We start from the raw sequence: 14,983 nt of genomic DNA on the forward strand, positions 1-14,983 counted from the left end.
CAGGGATCAAACCTGAGTCTCCTGCATCACAGGCGGATTCTTTACCACTGAGCCATGGGGGAAGCTCATTACTATTTTCTATTTTACCAACATTTTTGAGGATCCAGTGTGTTCATTTTTTATGATAAGGTATACGAGAGAAGAAGAGAAATTTAGATCTGTCCTAAAAGAATATTCTGATAAAGTTTATGATGAAGAAAATGAAGACCTCAATCACAAACTGTATGAGCTCATTTACTTATGACAAGTCACATGATGCTAAAAAGATTTTGTGCAGTAAACTAGAAACCAGTGGCTTCTCCATATGTGTTTACTTGTCAACAGGCTTCATCAGTAAATGTCATTTTTCAAAGACTTTTTAATATTTATTTTTGTATTCTTGGCTGTTCTGGGTCTCCGTTGCTACATGGGCTTTTTTCTAGTAGAGGTGAGCGAGAGCTATTTGTTAGTTGCGGCACTCAGGGCTTCTCATTGCAGTGGCTTCTCTTATTGCAGAACATAGGCGCTAGAGCCCCTGGCACACAGGCTTAGACGTCCCATGGCATGTGGGGTCTTCCCAGACTAGGGATCAAACCCATGCTCCCTGCTTTGGCAGATGGATTCTTTACCACTGGACTACAAGGGAAATCCGGTAAATGTCATATTTTAGCATTTGCAAGATTCAAAAATAATTATGAATTTTATAATTTTTCTCTGCTGTGAAAAGCTGATCCCCAAAAGCAAACATCTCTTAATTTCTGGAAACACAGTATGTGCCTTGGACAAACTGACTTGGCATCTGTACCGATGGTCTTCTGTTAGAGATTTTTGTCTCTCTTATGAAAAAAGAAAATACTATCATAACATGCTATTTTTGTCATGTCAGAAAGGTGCTAGAGTCAAATAGCCTTGGAGATGGAAAGATAGAAGTTCCCAATAATGGCCCCCAAATGCTTAGTTTTTCATAAACCAAAACTATTTCATTTAAGAATATTCTAGAAAACTGTGAATGCTTCTCAACAGGATGTTTTAACTGAAAGTATAATTGCAGAAGTGCTATCAAGAAATTAGCCAGATTTTGCTGAAATGCTTTGAAGATGAAGCATGACTACCCATCACTGATCTGCAGAACTTGCCTGGCATTTTTCATCACATCAACCATTTTTATATATCTCAGCAAGGTCCTAGAGAAAAATGTTTAGACTTCAAGGAATGTAATTCTTGGATATGAAGGGGAAATGGAATATTTATAAAAAACCACGTTGCAAAAGAAATCATAAAATGTTTCATTTGCTGGTTGGGCCTGAGAGTAAGGAAAAAGTTCAGCAAGTTTCAAATCCTATTGAGAACCAAAAATTTTGTTTGTTTGTTTTTGACCACATTGCAAAGCTTGCAGGATCTTAGTTCCCTGACCAGGGATTGAACCGGGACCACATCAGTGGAAGCACTGAGTCCTAACCATTGGACCACCAGGGAATTCCTCCCAAACTCTTTAGAATATGGTAGACCCTCTTGAACAGTCTTTATGTATGACTGAGTGAAGGAACCTATCTTTGAATAATCTTCTCAGCTGAAGAACGTGAATTTGAGAGACAAAGAAGAACTCAAGGAGCTATATCTGACCTGGCAGTAAAGAGAAAATTGACTGAATTCTGGAAAAGTTCTGGGCTTCTGAAAAAAAAACAAAAGTATCCTGCCGTTATATCATAGCAATGAATGTTTTGCTTTGCATTTCTGTTTCTTGCATGTTTGTGTAAACTTTTTCTTGCTGATCAAGCATCAGGAGCATGATACAAATTGTCTCATTTTTGTTGAAAATGTTATCTTGTGTGTTCATATCATTTTTAATCATAAAATGAGAATTTGTGCAGCAAAAACACAAAACAAAGCAAAAATATAAAACACAGATTTTAGACTAAAGATAAAATTTTACTTCTTCACATTTAGCTTCAAATATTACTTCTTATCATATGTAGATGCATAAATATCATCAAATAATCAACTTGTTTATATTTTGAAAGCCTATATTTGAGTCTTACATCTCTGATTAGAAAATGCATTTTTTTTCTTTTTTTTTTTGTTTATTTATTTATTTATTTTTTTCATTTATTTTTATTAGTTGGAGGCTAATTACTTTACAATATTGTAGTGGTTTTTGTCATTTTGCATCATATGTTATATTTTTACTCAGCACTTTGGATTATGACTTTAAAGTTTTATTATTCATATTGTTAATAGATGTTCAAATTGCAAATAGCCTTAATTAAATCAAATGGCAGCTTGTGTTGAAATTGAAATCTACCAAGCTTTCTTTTAGAAGAAATAAATGTCATTTTGTCTTGAGACAGTTGTTTAACAGAAATTTGTTATGTATACCTTATGACTATGTAAAACTTATAAGATGGGAAGAAAAAAGTTAACTTTGTGAAAAGTAAAATTAATATATTATTTTTTCTAAAAAATTTGACTAAAATTCCTTTCACTTTTTTAAAAAAGTGACCATATGGGTCTTTTTTAAATCTCTTTATTTTATATCAGAGTGTAGCCAGTTAACAGTGTTGTGAGAGTCTCAGGTGTACAACAAAACAACCAGCCGATACATAAACGTATATCCATTCCCTTTCATCCTTAAACAAAAAATACTGTGCTTGAACCTGTTACACACCTTATCTCACTAGCAAACACCATGAAGAAACATGCAATGAAACCTTTAGATTAATATGGATAAGCTTAGAAAACTGAAGTAGGATTCTTTTTTATGAAAAATTGAAGTTTCTTACACCTATAGCAGCCACTTGTTTTAGCTATTATAACCTGTGTAGAGGGTGGAATCGTACAGAATGAACAGGCTAATAAGTTAGCTATAATAGATAGAACCATATTTGAAAATGGTACTTGATGCAAAACAACACTGGCATTTACTATAAGATTTTCTGATCTACAACTTACTGATCGATCAAATATACTGTGAGATATAGATATCATAGCTTTATGCAGGCCTGCATAAAGGAAAGTTTTGTGTGTTCTTCCAGAATAAAAAGATTAAGAGGTTGATTTAGAGTGATGACTTAAAAAATAGCACCATGGCATAGTTTTATAACAAGAATTAAGGTATGGTAGTATGTTGTTCCCTGGTGCCAAACAAATTTAACACTGCAACTTGATGAACTCCTCCAAGATAGCTGCTCTTGCTGAAGGAGGAAATGAAGGAAGGGAGGAAGTAAAAAGGGAAAGAGAGAAGAAAAACAAAGAGAAGAGAGAAAAAGAGAGACACTGTGAAGCTTTATGACGATGACAACAACCAAACTCTGAGCCGAACAGTCAATCACTGGGCTACAATTTGTGTTTTTGAAAGGACTTGTACACATTCATCTTTAAATAGCCATGGAATACTCCTAGAAAGATGCCTAGTTCAATGTTTGCCTAAAGGGAAAGAGTCTGGGGGTTTGGGGTCCAAGATCTACTTTTCATTTTTGTGTCTCCACTGTTTGAAGTAATTTTTAGAAATGTCTAATTTTCTCGCAGAAATCTGGTTAACAATAGTAAGTCCACTTTGGTAATGGCTTGGTCTCCAGGCACCTATTCCTAGGCTTAAGATGAAGAAAGACATCACTCTGATTAGTCGGGATTGGGATCAAACAAGGAATCCTCAGATGAAGGATTAAGGAGCAGAGAAATTGAGAGAGAAAGGTAAACACTGAGGAGTTGGACGAATACTACAAATTGTGCAATATGATTCCTCACTCCTGATTTCTTCTGATCCTGAAGAAACTTTAATTTGAATGTGCTTGAATTTCTTGTAAAACCTGAAAAAGATGCCACATGAGATCATGAGATGAAGTTGTGGAGAAGTGGGAGAAACATAATAGATATCTTGGTTGACTGAATCAAATAATCAAGACTATTTCATACCTACAGAGAGACAAAGGTGGAAGGGAGGAAAGAAAAAGGGAAGGAGAGAAGAAAAAGAAAGGGACGAGAGGAAAAGAGTGAGGGAGAGGGAAAAAAGGAGAGAGGGAGGGAAGTAAAAAGAAACAAGAAGAGAAAAAGAAAATGAAAGAAAGGCGGAGAAAGAAAGGAATAAGGAAAGGAAGAAAGAGAAAAAAAGAAAGAAAGAGAAAAGGAAAAAAATTAAGTGATTTGAGAGAAATTCAGCCCTAGGACAAATCTAATCAAATGCAAATATGCTCATGTTCTGTAAAGACATTGTTTTGCCTGATGTCCAAATCCCCGAGTGGGAAGAGAGAAGTCTCCCAAGACAATGCAATTCGCAAAAAGGGAAGTTTATTACTGACTCGAGCCAGGGCTTCTGCCGCAACCAACGCAGTGGTGCAGGGTCGGAGAGCCCTGAGCCCAAGCTGTTACCCAAATTTATAAGGTGTGCATAAGCAGTCGGTAGCTGGCTTAAGCGGATTGGTTACATGTTTGCAAAACAATCTTATTGGCCCAAACCTTCACGGGCTTGTTTTCAAACTTGGGCGTTTGCGGGCTTTTCAGCTTTCCCCTGATAGGTTCCCTTTTTCTTACTAGGCGCATGTTGATTGGCTGGCTCCAGGTGGCCTGATAATCATGTTACCCCGGAAAACCGGGCCTACCCCTAATCTAGGCTGCCTGTCATGGTGTCAGCCCTGGCAGCCTCACAGAAATGAAGTGAAGGAACTAGAAGTCAGGGACCAGGTACTTGAGCCTTTAGGACCTAAGCAGAAGGAGAGGAGTGAGTCAGCCCAGAGGACAGAAGGCTCCGATGGGAGAGATGGGTAGATGAGGACGTGGGATGGAGAGAAATACGGATGCCACTAACTACTCCTCCAGAGAGACAAGTTCAGAGAAGATATGAGAAAAAGGCGTTGGACCATGGGAGAGACAGTGACATGAAATAAAGGAGAAGCGTGCAGAGATCTTAGCTGAGGCGGAAGTGGGCCAGTTTCCATGTAACAAGCGTGATGGGTAACAGGAAGGGAGGAGGTACAGGATCATGCTGGTGACGTCTATCCTCTGTGAAATATGGTGTAGACTGGATGCAAAGGAGATTCCCCGGAGAGGAATAGTCGGGAGTAGCGGAGATCCTCTTACATGATCTGAAGTGTAGTCTTATCTGAATGAAAAAGTGCAGAAATTTTAGCACTTCCACCTTCAAAGAGCGAAGCAGCCCTTATTTAGGCCAGGGGTGGGCAGAAAAATAAAGTGGTAAACAAGGAAGTGAAACTAGAGACTACTATTCAAATCCAAATTCATGCCCAGAGTAGAAAGTTTAAATGAAGTTGCAGGGTACCTGTAATGAGTAGGGGTGTTTTTAGCACAGTTGGTAAACTTTAGCTCAGTAGAGCATGTGCAGGGCTAAAGAGAACTTACAGGTGGAGGGAACAAGAGGAATGTGGAATGGAAGCCCCAAAGTCCTGAGACCAGGGACTTGGGAGAATATGCTTATTGCTGCTTGCTGTTACGAAGGCGTTAAGAGTTACTCGGTCATGGAACGGATGGACATGCTGCGTAGCCCTGTCTCACCACAGCTTTACTATTTATACGTGTAGAGCCAACTTTGCCTTTTTTCGTTCCCTATGGACACAAAGGTCAGCACAGTCCCTTGAATAAAACAGATTCCTGATAAATATTGAAATGAATAGATAGGAGAAATCCCTTATCATGTTGGTCCTTGTTTCTGCTCCTTCACACACAAAAAATATTATAATCCAAAGTTTACTTTAGGATGGAGTTAACATTACATTTCTACCAGCCATTATGTATTCTATTCCTATATTTGAGGTAGCAGTCACATACTCATAAGGTAAAAATCTAAAGCCTGAAACCCATTAATTTCCATGTGAAAAGCCTTGATAGGAAAATGTCCAACATTGAACTGAAAATGACCTCGCAGTAGAAACTGGCTTTCACTGGCTGTTCCTTTTTCCATACATACATTCATTTCTCTGCTACAAAATGGCCACATGTATTTTTGGTGTCAATAGCTTTCCAAAATAACAAAATATCTTAATATTTTATAGGTGTTCTTACAAAGTTATAGTTTCTTAACTATTCTCTGGTTTGTAATTTTAGAACTCTGGTAACTCCTATATTAACTTATATCTGATGGCAAAGTGCTGGAGTTGTGTACATCTTAGGAATGTTTCTAAACCTGAATACATAAGCTTCAGTGGACGAGAGAGTAGCCTGTTTAATTCTGTGTTGCCACTTCATTCTATGTCAGTTTCTACTCTGTCATCATTCAAGTTTCCCTAACTTATACTTGCGAAGTTTCCTTGGCAATTAACTTCTCTGAAGGGCCATGCCAGATCCTTTAATCTTTCCAAAAGCTTGCTTTTCCTTAGTCGTAATTAAACAATAATTTTAAACTCTACATGATCCCAGCTAAGAAGATGTAGGTAATAAAATGAATCTTTTTTTTTTGTTCTGAGATCTGAACTTCATACTGGACCACTTACAAATTAGAAGAAAAAAGGTATCTTTTTGTAGATAAATTTATAAAATATAGTAATCTAGAACAAAAGAATTTTTTACCTCAGCTTTCCTACTTGATTCTGAAGCTAAAATGTCTTGAAGAAAATTTTGTTTCTTTGGTAGGAGACATATAATCTCTATGCATATGAGTGACATGGACTTCATTTCCTGTTCTTTTGACCCAGTCATTTTGGGTTTTTCTGAGGAATGTTGGAGTGAGGCTCATTGTGCATGGGGACCCAACACATGTAAACTGTTTAAATCTTCATTGCTCAGTTGAGCTCCCTATGATCAGAAGTTGCACAATACTATGAGGACAGTGTCATTGCCCTTTGATGACGATGTAAATTTAGTAAGTATTGGTAAGCCCCTTGAGTTCAGCATGAAGAGAAGGAGGTTAGGCAAGTCGAAATTATGGATTTCAGTGAAATTTGGGTTGCTTGGATTTTCACCAGACTGTAGACTGTGGCACATAGCTGATCTCTCCAACATCCCCCAGACATTCCCTGGGGGTGACTCATCCAGTTTTAAGTATCACGGACTACATGCCTCACTGCTTCTTTTCAATTCTGTATAAAAAGCCTATGAATCTTTGGAGGAAAATGAGAAATGAATTTCAAAGGAGGCTCTAACAAATGAATGGCATAGAGTTTGCACCACGGAGGAAAACAGGCAGTGGGGGAAGTAATTAAAGTATTGAGAGACTCACTGAATTTAGCAAAGCTAAATAACAGAGCTAAGGGTGGAGCTGCACCCTGGTTAACATTATGCAGAAATGCCACTATTTCCTTTCATTCTTCTCTGGAAATGAATTTAAATCATATTCTTCAGGTTACTTAACAAAAGGTGGTGCTTGTGAGAAATTACATGTCATTGTTATTGAGATGTGTGATTTGATCTGAAGGAAAGGAACTCACAAAGAGCTTTCCACCTGGCTACGACTTCGTCATTCTGACAGGGGGGGTTGGAGGTTGTGTAATTGGAGACGAGAACTATTCCTCTAGGTGTTCCCTGGTAACTCAGCTGGTAAAGAATCTACCTGCAGTGCAGGAGACCGGAGCTGGAAAGATCCCCTGGAAAAGGAAATGGCAACCCGCTCCAATATTCTTGCCTGGAAAATCCCGTGGACAGAGGAGCCTGGCAGGGTACAGTCCATGGGGTCGCAAGAGTCGGACACGACTTAGCGACTAAACCACCAACATTCCTCGCCTTGTTGGCCTGTGTGTTGGCGAGGGACTGCAGGTGGAGTTTGGCTTAGGCTGTCCTTCACACTGTGCATATCTGGTCACGTGCTTCAGTGTTTCCACTCCACTTACTGAATAAAGTCCAAAGTCCTTAGTGTGGCCTAACTAGCCCTTCTCGGTACAGGTTTCTGACTCCTCCACCCAGCCTGACTCCTGGCTACTCCCCCCAGGGCAGATCCCAGGCTTTGTCATTCAAATGCTTGCGGCTCCTGCAAGGTTTTCAGCTGCAGGATGGAAGGCAGTTTCTCTCTTAGGCTGGTCCTGTCTCTAACACACAGCCCGGCTTTATCTACTTTATGAAAGCAACGTTTTTTACATCTTAAAAAATTTCTCCTTGTTCCACCTCCTATAGTTTTTACAGCATTGATCACATTTACCCAGGCCTACCTCTTGAAGCAGACCACCAGCCCCAGGAAGACAGGAGATGTTATTTTTATCTTTCTTTCCCTTAGAGTATAGCAGTGACTCAAATAAGACAGGAAGCCTATTTAATTTTTTATATTTAAATTTTTAATGATTCTTCATTTTGCCTGTAAGGGAAAGGCTGTAGACAGCTTCTAAGATGACTTCTAATAAACTTTACCTCCCATATATTTGCTCCTGTCTAATCCCTCCACTTGGACCGAACTCACTGACTCACTTCTAATGAAGATAATGCAGTGGATATGATGGAACGGCTCTTCGGAGGTTATTTTACAAAAAGACTCTGCCTCCCATCCTGGTCTTGCTCTTGCTCTGTCCAATTCGCCCTGTCTGAGGACAGTCAGATACAGAGAGGCCCATGTGGTAAGGAGCTGAAGAAGGATCTGGCCAACAGAGAGGACGACAGAAGGCCCTCGGTCCGGTATCCTGCAAGGATCTGAAATTCAGCCATTCATTGTGTTGTAACTGAGCTAAAACGCAAATTCCCCCCATGGAGGACTTCAGAGGAGACTGCAGTTTCAGCTGACTTACGGACTGCTCCTCGTGAGAGTCCTTAACCCAGAGGCACCCGGCCAAACTATGCCTACATTCCTCACCCATAGAGACTGGGAGACGAGAAATGCTTCTTGTTTTAAACCTCTAAGGTATGCAGGAATCTGTTATATAACAAAATGCAACTAATGCAGGGAGTAAAGAATTACACTAAATTACACACTCTAAATTACATGGTCGGTAGTATGCTGTGAGTTGGTTTGGGTATATAACAAAATAGTTTAATCTAGGCTTTACTCTGTGTGCTTGATGAAAAAAAAAAAACAAGAAACACTTCTCTGCTTCCATAACAAAATGCCACTAAGTGACTAGCTTAAAGAACAGTTATTTATTTACCAGTTTTGGAGACTGAGAAGGCCCCCATTCAGTTCTTGGTGAGGACTCCCTTCCCGTCTTGCAGATCAATGCCTGATTTCTAAGTTTCCTCGGATGCAGGGAGAGACGGGAAGCTCTCTAACATCTCTTCTTGTAAGAACACTGGTCACACTGAATCAGAGCCCCACTTTTATGGCCTCATTTAACCTTAGTAATTTCCTTTTAGGTCCTGTGTCCACATATAGTCACATAGGGAGTTAAGACGTCAACGTATGAAATTTGACGGGATACGAGTCAGATCATTGCCCTCTGCTTTTCAAAACATTGTACTTTTTCTTTATTGTTATTTATTTTATCCCCCCAATACAAAAGAATTGTTAAAGTATCTGGGAATAAAACAGGGAAAAAAGCAGGAACCTATTCCTGTTCCAGTTAATGGTATATTAGTATATATTGACTAATCTTTCTACAGATAATAATCATAAATTCTGAAGAAAAAGAAATGTTTGAAGCTATTTAAAAGCACAGGAGAGTGGATGAAAGTGCAGAAACGAGAAGATTTGAGCCTTGTAAGATAGTAAAAGATCCAGGTTTATATGCTCTTTACCCCCAAGAAGACGTCTTGGTCAGTTGTGAATATAAAACTTCTATAATTTGAAGAGAAAGTGGAGTTCTCACTGATCTGATGGTTGAGGGACAGAATGTAGGCTGCCAAAGAAGCTTCAACTTGTGAACCTGGAAAAGGGGTGGTCACAAAATATATGTATCCAGAATACATAAATAATCCCTCATGCCTGTTGCTGAAGAAACAAATCATCCAACAAAAAGCAATGGGAGAAACTTTCCCGTAACCCAGTGGTGATGACTTCAACTTCCAGTGTAGGAGATGTAGGTTTGATTCCTGGTCAGGGAGCGAAGATGCCTTATCCCTTATGGCCAGAAAACCAAAAAATAAAAATCAGAAGCAATATGGTAACAAATTCAATAAAGACTTAAAAAAAAAAACAAAAACTGTGGAAAAAAGATTTGAGATACACTCAAAACATCATACTACACATAAAAGATTTGTATGCTTCACTGTATGTAATTTTTACAAAATTTTCAAAAAGAGAAAAGCAAAACATACACTCTTCCTATTCACAGGGAGCTTATATTTTGACTAACATGATTTTATTTGTCTAATTCAGTTTAGGAGGGAAATTTGAATGTGAGAGGGACAGAATCCAGAATGGTAGGGTGTAGAATAGAAAAGATTGGAGTGTAGGCAAATAGATGCAGTCCTTCTCAAAAAAGCAACTGAAATACTTAGCAAGGCATTCGCCACTGTGAGGTATTACTGCCTGGTTTTAGGGAGTGAGATGCTTTACCAGACTCTGATCACAGTCATCAGCTCCATGTAGCTTTTATTCCAAGGCTTGGGTTTAGTCTTGCAGACAGGAAAGTAGATGACAGTTTTCCTTCACTATCTGAAAGAGTATTACTGTGAAACTTTTCTTGAGCCAAAATAGTATAAAGCAAAACGGCAATTAACCTTGGACACATGTTGCCAACAGATGCACAAAATTAATCGAGATAAATAAAGCAAGATGCTCACAGACACAGTTCAAAGCTACGGCAGCTTGATGTGGATGCTGAAGGTAGTTCCTGGGGAAAGAGCTTGGTGGAGCCACTCCTGCCGGCCCTGGGTGCTCACTGCTTCTAAAACAGGCCTACTGCAAACCAAATGCTCAGGGATAATGCTGTTGTTTGCATAAAAGCAAAAGTCCTTTTCGGATTTCGTTCTGTTAAGGAAAACAGGTTCTGATGTAGGTCTTTCCTAAAAGCAAAGTGGCAGAAAGTGAGGTGGGGATATGTGTACATGCCTTTCCCAAATGGATATGCTCACTGGTACACCAAAGATGAGAAAGAGGAAGAACTTAGATGCAGCAGGAAGGAGAATTTTATCATGGACGCTGGTTAGATTCACTGGTGCATGAGAACAACAAGACTGGGCTGATTTTAAGTCGATTTTACTGTTATTTTTAAGTTCTCCAGAAAAACAACGCACCCCTTATTGCCTGCGGGGAGATGGATGCTCCTGCTGTTCTTTTCCCTCTGGTGAAACACTGGATGTCGCCATTTGTTGGACCAAGTTACCTTAAAGATAGGACACTGCTGTTCACTTAGCAGCCTTGGTTCCCAAGTCCCTAATGAGTCTGGATCCTTTTGATCCACTTTCCTCTGTTCACATCATAGAAAGAATGTAAAACGTAGACTCAAGAGGCCTAGGAGTGACAGCTCTGCTTTTGGCTCATAATCACAGGGTAAGTGAGATGAGTCTATGGAGCAAGCCCACGCTCTCCTTTGAAATTTAAATGGAATTGCACAAGCTACCTAACCCACGATTTTGTGATTTTTGTGAATCCCCCTGGGTTTAGTTCCTCATAATTGCCTCTGGCCTTGAGTTACCACTTCTCTTCACTTATTTCAATCTTGTCTTACTCAAACTTAATCTCTTCACTATCTTCTCTCTGACTCAGGTGTAGAACACAACATCTTTTCCCAGATTTCACCAAATCCACTCATTCCATGCAATTATTATGTGTAGAAGACTTGAAAACTATGGTCAGGGAAGTTCATCGTTCAAGAACACACCCAGCTAAAACAATCCAAGACCTCGCTGCTATTCGGCAGCAGCATTTTTTTTTTCCATCCAGTACCAGCTCAAAGCATGATCTCTGATTCTTTCTCAAACTATCTTCCTAGTAAGTCTACCTTTGATCTCCAAGGATTCATTTGTGGGATTTTCTAAGCAGAGGTGCATCTTCTCTGGATCTTAAACAGCCAAGGAAAATAAGCAGAAACTAGACATTCTACTGTGTGTTTTCTCTGTCCCGCATGACACTCTGAAATAAAAAAGATGAAGATATTTTCCCCCATTGGTATGGTTTGTGTCATCCCTCAGAAGCAAAAGGCTTTAATAATTAGCTTTAAAAAAAAAAAAAAGAAAAAGCTTTTCCCTACCCTATATCTTAAAAAAAAAAAAAAAATAGCACATTAAAAGGCATTTAATTAACTTTTGTTTTCATTCTTTCTTTAATAACTATTGGTCAAATGACTCAATCTCCTTTAGTCTTAGTACCCATTTTGACAACATTCAACATTTTTTGAGCCTATATTGTGTATCAGAAAAAAAATGATAAAATGGTAAATAAGGTAACCTCGTAATTTAAGTTACTTATTTCTCCCTATAATACACACTAACTGGCCTTACTAGATACAGATAAATATGACTCTGTCTCCATATAAATGTGTCCTAGAATGTTCTCTCATACTATTTATGCATACAGGAGTCTAATGTTATCTACCTCATAAAAAGTCTTTCATTTTCCATTTTGCAATTTTGTTTCTGAATTTCCATAGCCCTTGTGTTTTTTTCATGCATTTCCATAGTTAATCATTTTCCCCAAATCTTGCACCTCTTTTTCAATTAATGGTAAATTGATGAAAATATTTCCATTTGATTTTGTTGTATTCCTCACATATTTTTGTATTCCTTTTTGGATCTGCTATAATGCTTTCCCCTTTTAGATATTCAACAAATATTTGTAGAAATGATACATTTCAGTAGACATTGGCATTTTATCATGTTTTCCCAATTGGAATTTAAGAATCTTCTTTGACTGTGTATCTGTTACTTAGTACACCTTTTGAACCAAATTTCACATTTTTTTTTATAGTATACTTGGTATATTTAAAATTCTACTTTTACCCTATTTCACCAATAAATCAAATATTCAATCCTTTCCTGTCCTATCTTGGTAATCTTAAAAATATTTTCTGGAAATTCATTTTAGATTCAGTGGCCCAATAATTTTCTTCTTGCTCTCTTAAAAACCTCAACCACCTTCTTGAAACAGTTCATTTTCTCCTCAGCCTTACATTAAGAAAAAGGAATGCTTTATCTTAGCTTCCTAGACATCAGTCTCAGCTATTAAATGAAATACTGTTATCTATTCTTTTTAGCACTAATGTAACCCACACATTAAGATATCTGTTTTGCTAATTAATTTTTAGGTTTGTTTTTATCTCTTTTACATTTCAATCTCCAAGCAGAGAGGAAGGAAAAGAGGAGAATTAACTGTGAAGATTGTAATAGAAATATGAAGTATGGTAACCATTACTTTAAAAACTTGCAGAAAGGATAACAGTATGTATTGGATTATTATGGTTTTTCTAAATGCAGATAATGTTAAATAGTTGCAGGGTTATCTTGATCATATTTTGGAATACATATGTATGAATATGGTAATGGCTCAAAAATATATTAATTGATGGCATTTCTGAAGAAGTCATCTGAATTGATAAAAATGGCATCAGTATAAATCTGATCAAACACAAAAGGGTATCTTCAGAAAATATTCAGTGGTGAATAACCCCAAATTCCCTGGGTATTTTGTTGCCATTGAAATATAAGAGCAACATTAGGGGAGGAAGGTGATGCCAAAAATTGGAAGGTAACCTGCAATAATCTTCATGGGAGTGGTTTACATCAATTCATGTGGTTTCATATAAGTACCAGGCTCCCTTATATCCAATTAGAATTTCCCAGAAATTTCACAGTTGCTTTTCCACAAGGAAAAAGAATAGTTCTATATTATCCTGATTCTGGAAATATAGCAATCATATATCCTGGATTACACTGAAGTGACTTACTTAGCACGCATGCATACAGAGCCATGAGTGCATACTAAGTCGCTTTGGTAGTGTCCGACCCTTTGTGACTCTATGGACCATAGCCCCCCAGGCTCCTCGGGCCACAGGATTCTCCAGGTAAGGACAGTGGAGTGGGTGCCCATGCCTTCCTTCAGGGGATCTTCACGATCCAGGGGTTGAATCTCTGTCTCTTTTGCCTCCTGCTTTGCCTGGTGTATTCCTTACCACTAGCGTCACACCATATCTATTTTAAAAACCTTTCCCATAGCTGGATCTTGCATCAAAATGCATTCCCCAACACATAATTCTGGAAAAAAAAAAAAAAAACCTAGAAATTTCAGAACTATTCTTTTATTCTGGTGTTTAAATTTAAGTTTTTCTTAGAGGCAACCCTTTCTTCTCTGATAACTGAACACTATGTTAGTTTTATTAGAGAAGTAGAATTGGCTGACTGAAATAAAACTTTACCTCTAAGTCTGGAAAGATCAGAATTGATCCTGTAACCTACAGACTAATCCATCAACTGCTCAATGATCAGATTCTGTCTCTCTAAGATGAATAAAGAGACACAGAGGGAGTAATACAAAGGTCTAGGGTACGTGAAATGAAAATTCATGTAAGGTCAGATTTGACCACGTGTACAATGAGGAGGAGCAAACTGGTCTCTTCTTTTGGCTTGAAGAATGGAACAAACATGAAGCCCCTAAGTGGCATTTCAGGGGGCTCCGATGAACTGTGTTTCTTCATGTCTCAGTGTGGAAGGAAGTCGGCACAAGGCAAAATGATAGATAAGTCATTTATTAGAATAGGACACTTGTGAGGCTCACGAGGTGGGTGAGGGAGTTCTGTGCCCTGAGAACTAAGTGAACTACAGTTTTATAATCAAAGGAAGAGTGGGGAGGGGGAGAGACCATCTTCGTCCTCATTTCTTCAGTAGACATCATGCTTCCATCATCAGCTCCCCCTCTATGTCAGACAGGGCAGTTTTCTTGTCCCTAGATGGCCAAGGCAGGACGATCGCAGCACTAAGGAAAAATTATTTCAGGTCTCAGGGCAATGAGGGTCTTTACCTTTAAAATGTCACTTTTCCATAAATTACTGTTTTGTTTTTATGTATGCAGGGAGCTTCCCTGGTAACTCAGCCGGTAATGAATCTGCCTGCAATGTGGGAGACCTGGGTTTGATCCCTGGATTGGGACAACCCCCTGGAGAAGGGCATGGCAACCCTCTCCAGCATTCTTGCCTGGAGAATCCCCAGGGACAGAGCAACCTGCAGGCTATGGTTCATGGGTCGCAAAGAGTGGGACATGACTGAACGA

The sequence above is a fragment of the Dama dama genome, chromosome 31 (genome assembly GCF_033118175.1).
Source record: "Dama dama isolate Ldn47 chromosome 31, ASM3311817v1, whole genome shotgun sequence".
Taxonomy (NCBI): domain Eukaryota; kingdom Metazoa; phylum Chordata; class Mammalia; order Artiodactyla; family Cervidae; genus Dama; species Dama dama.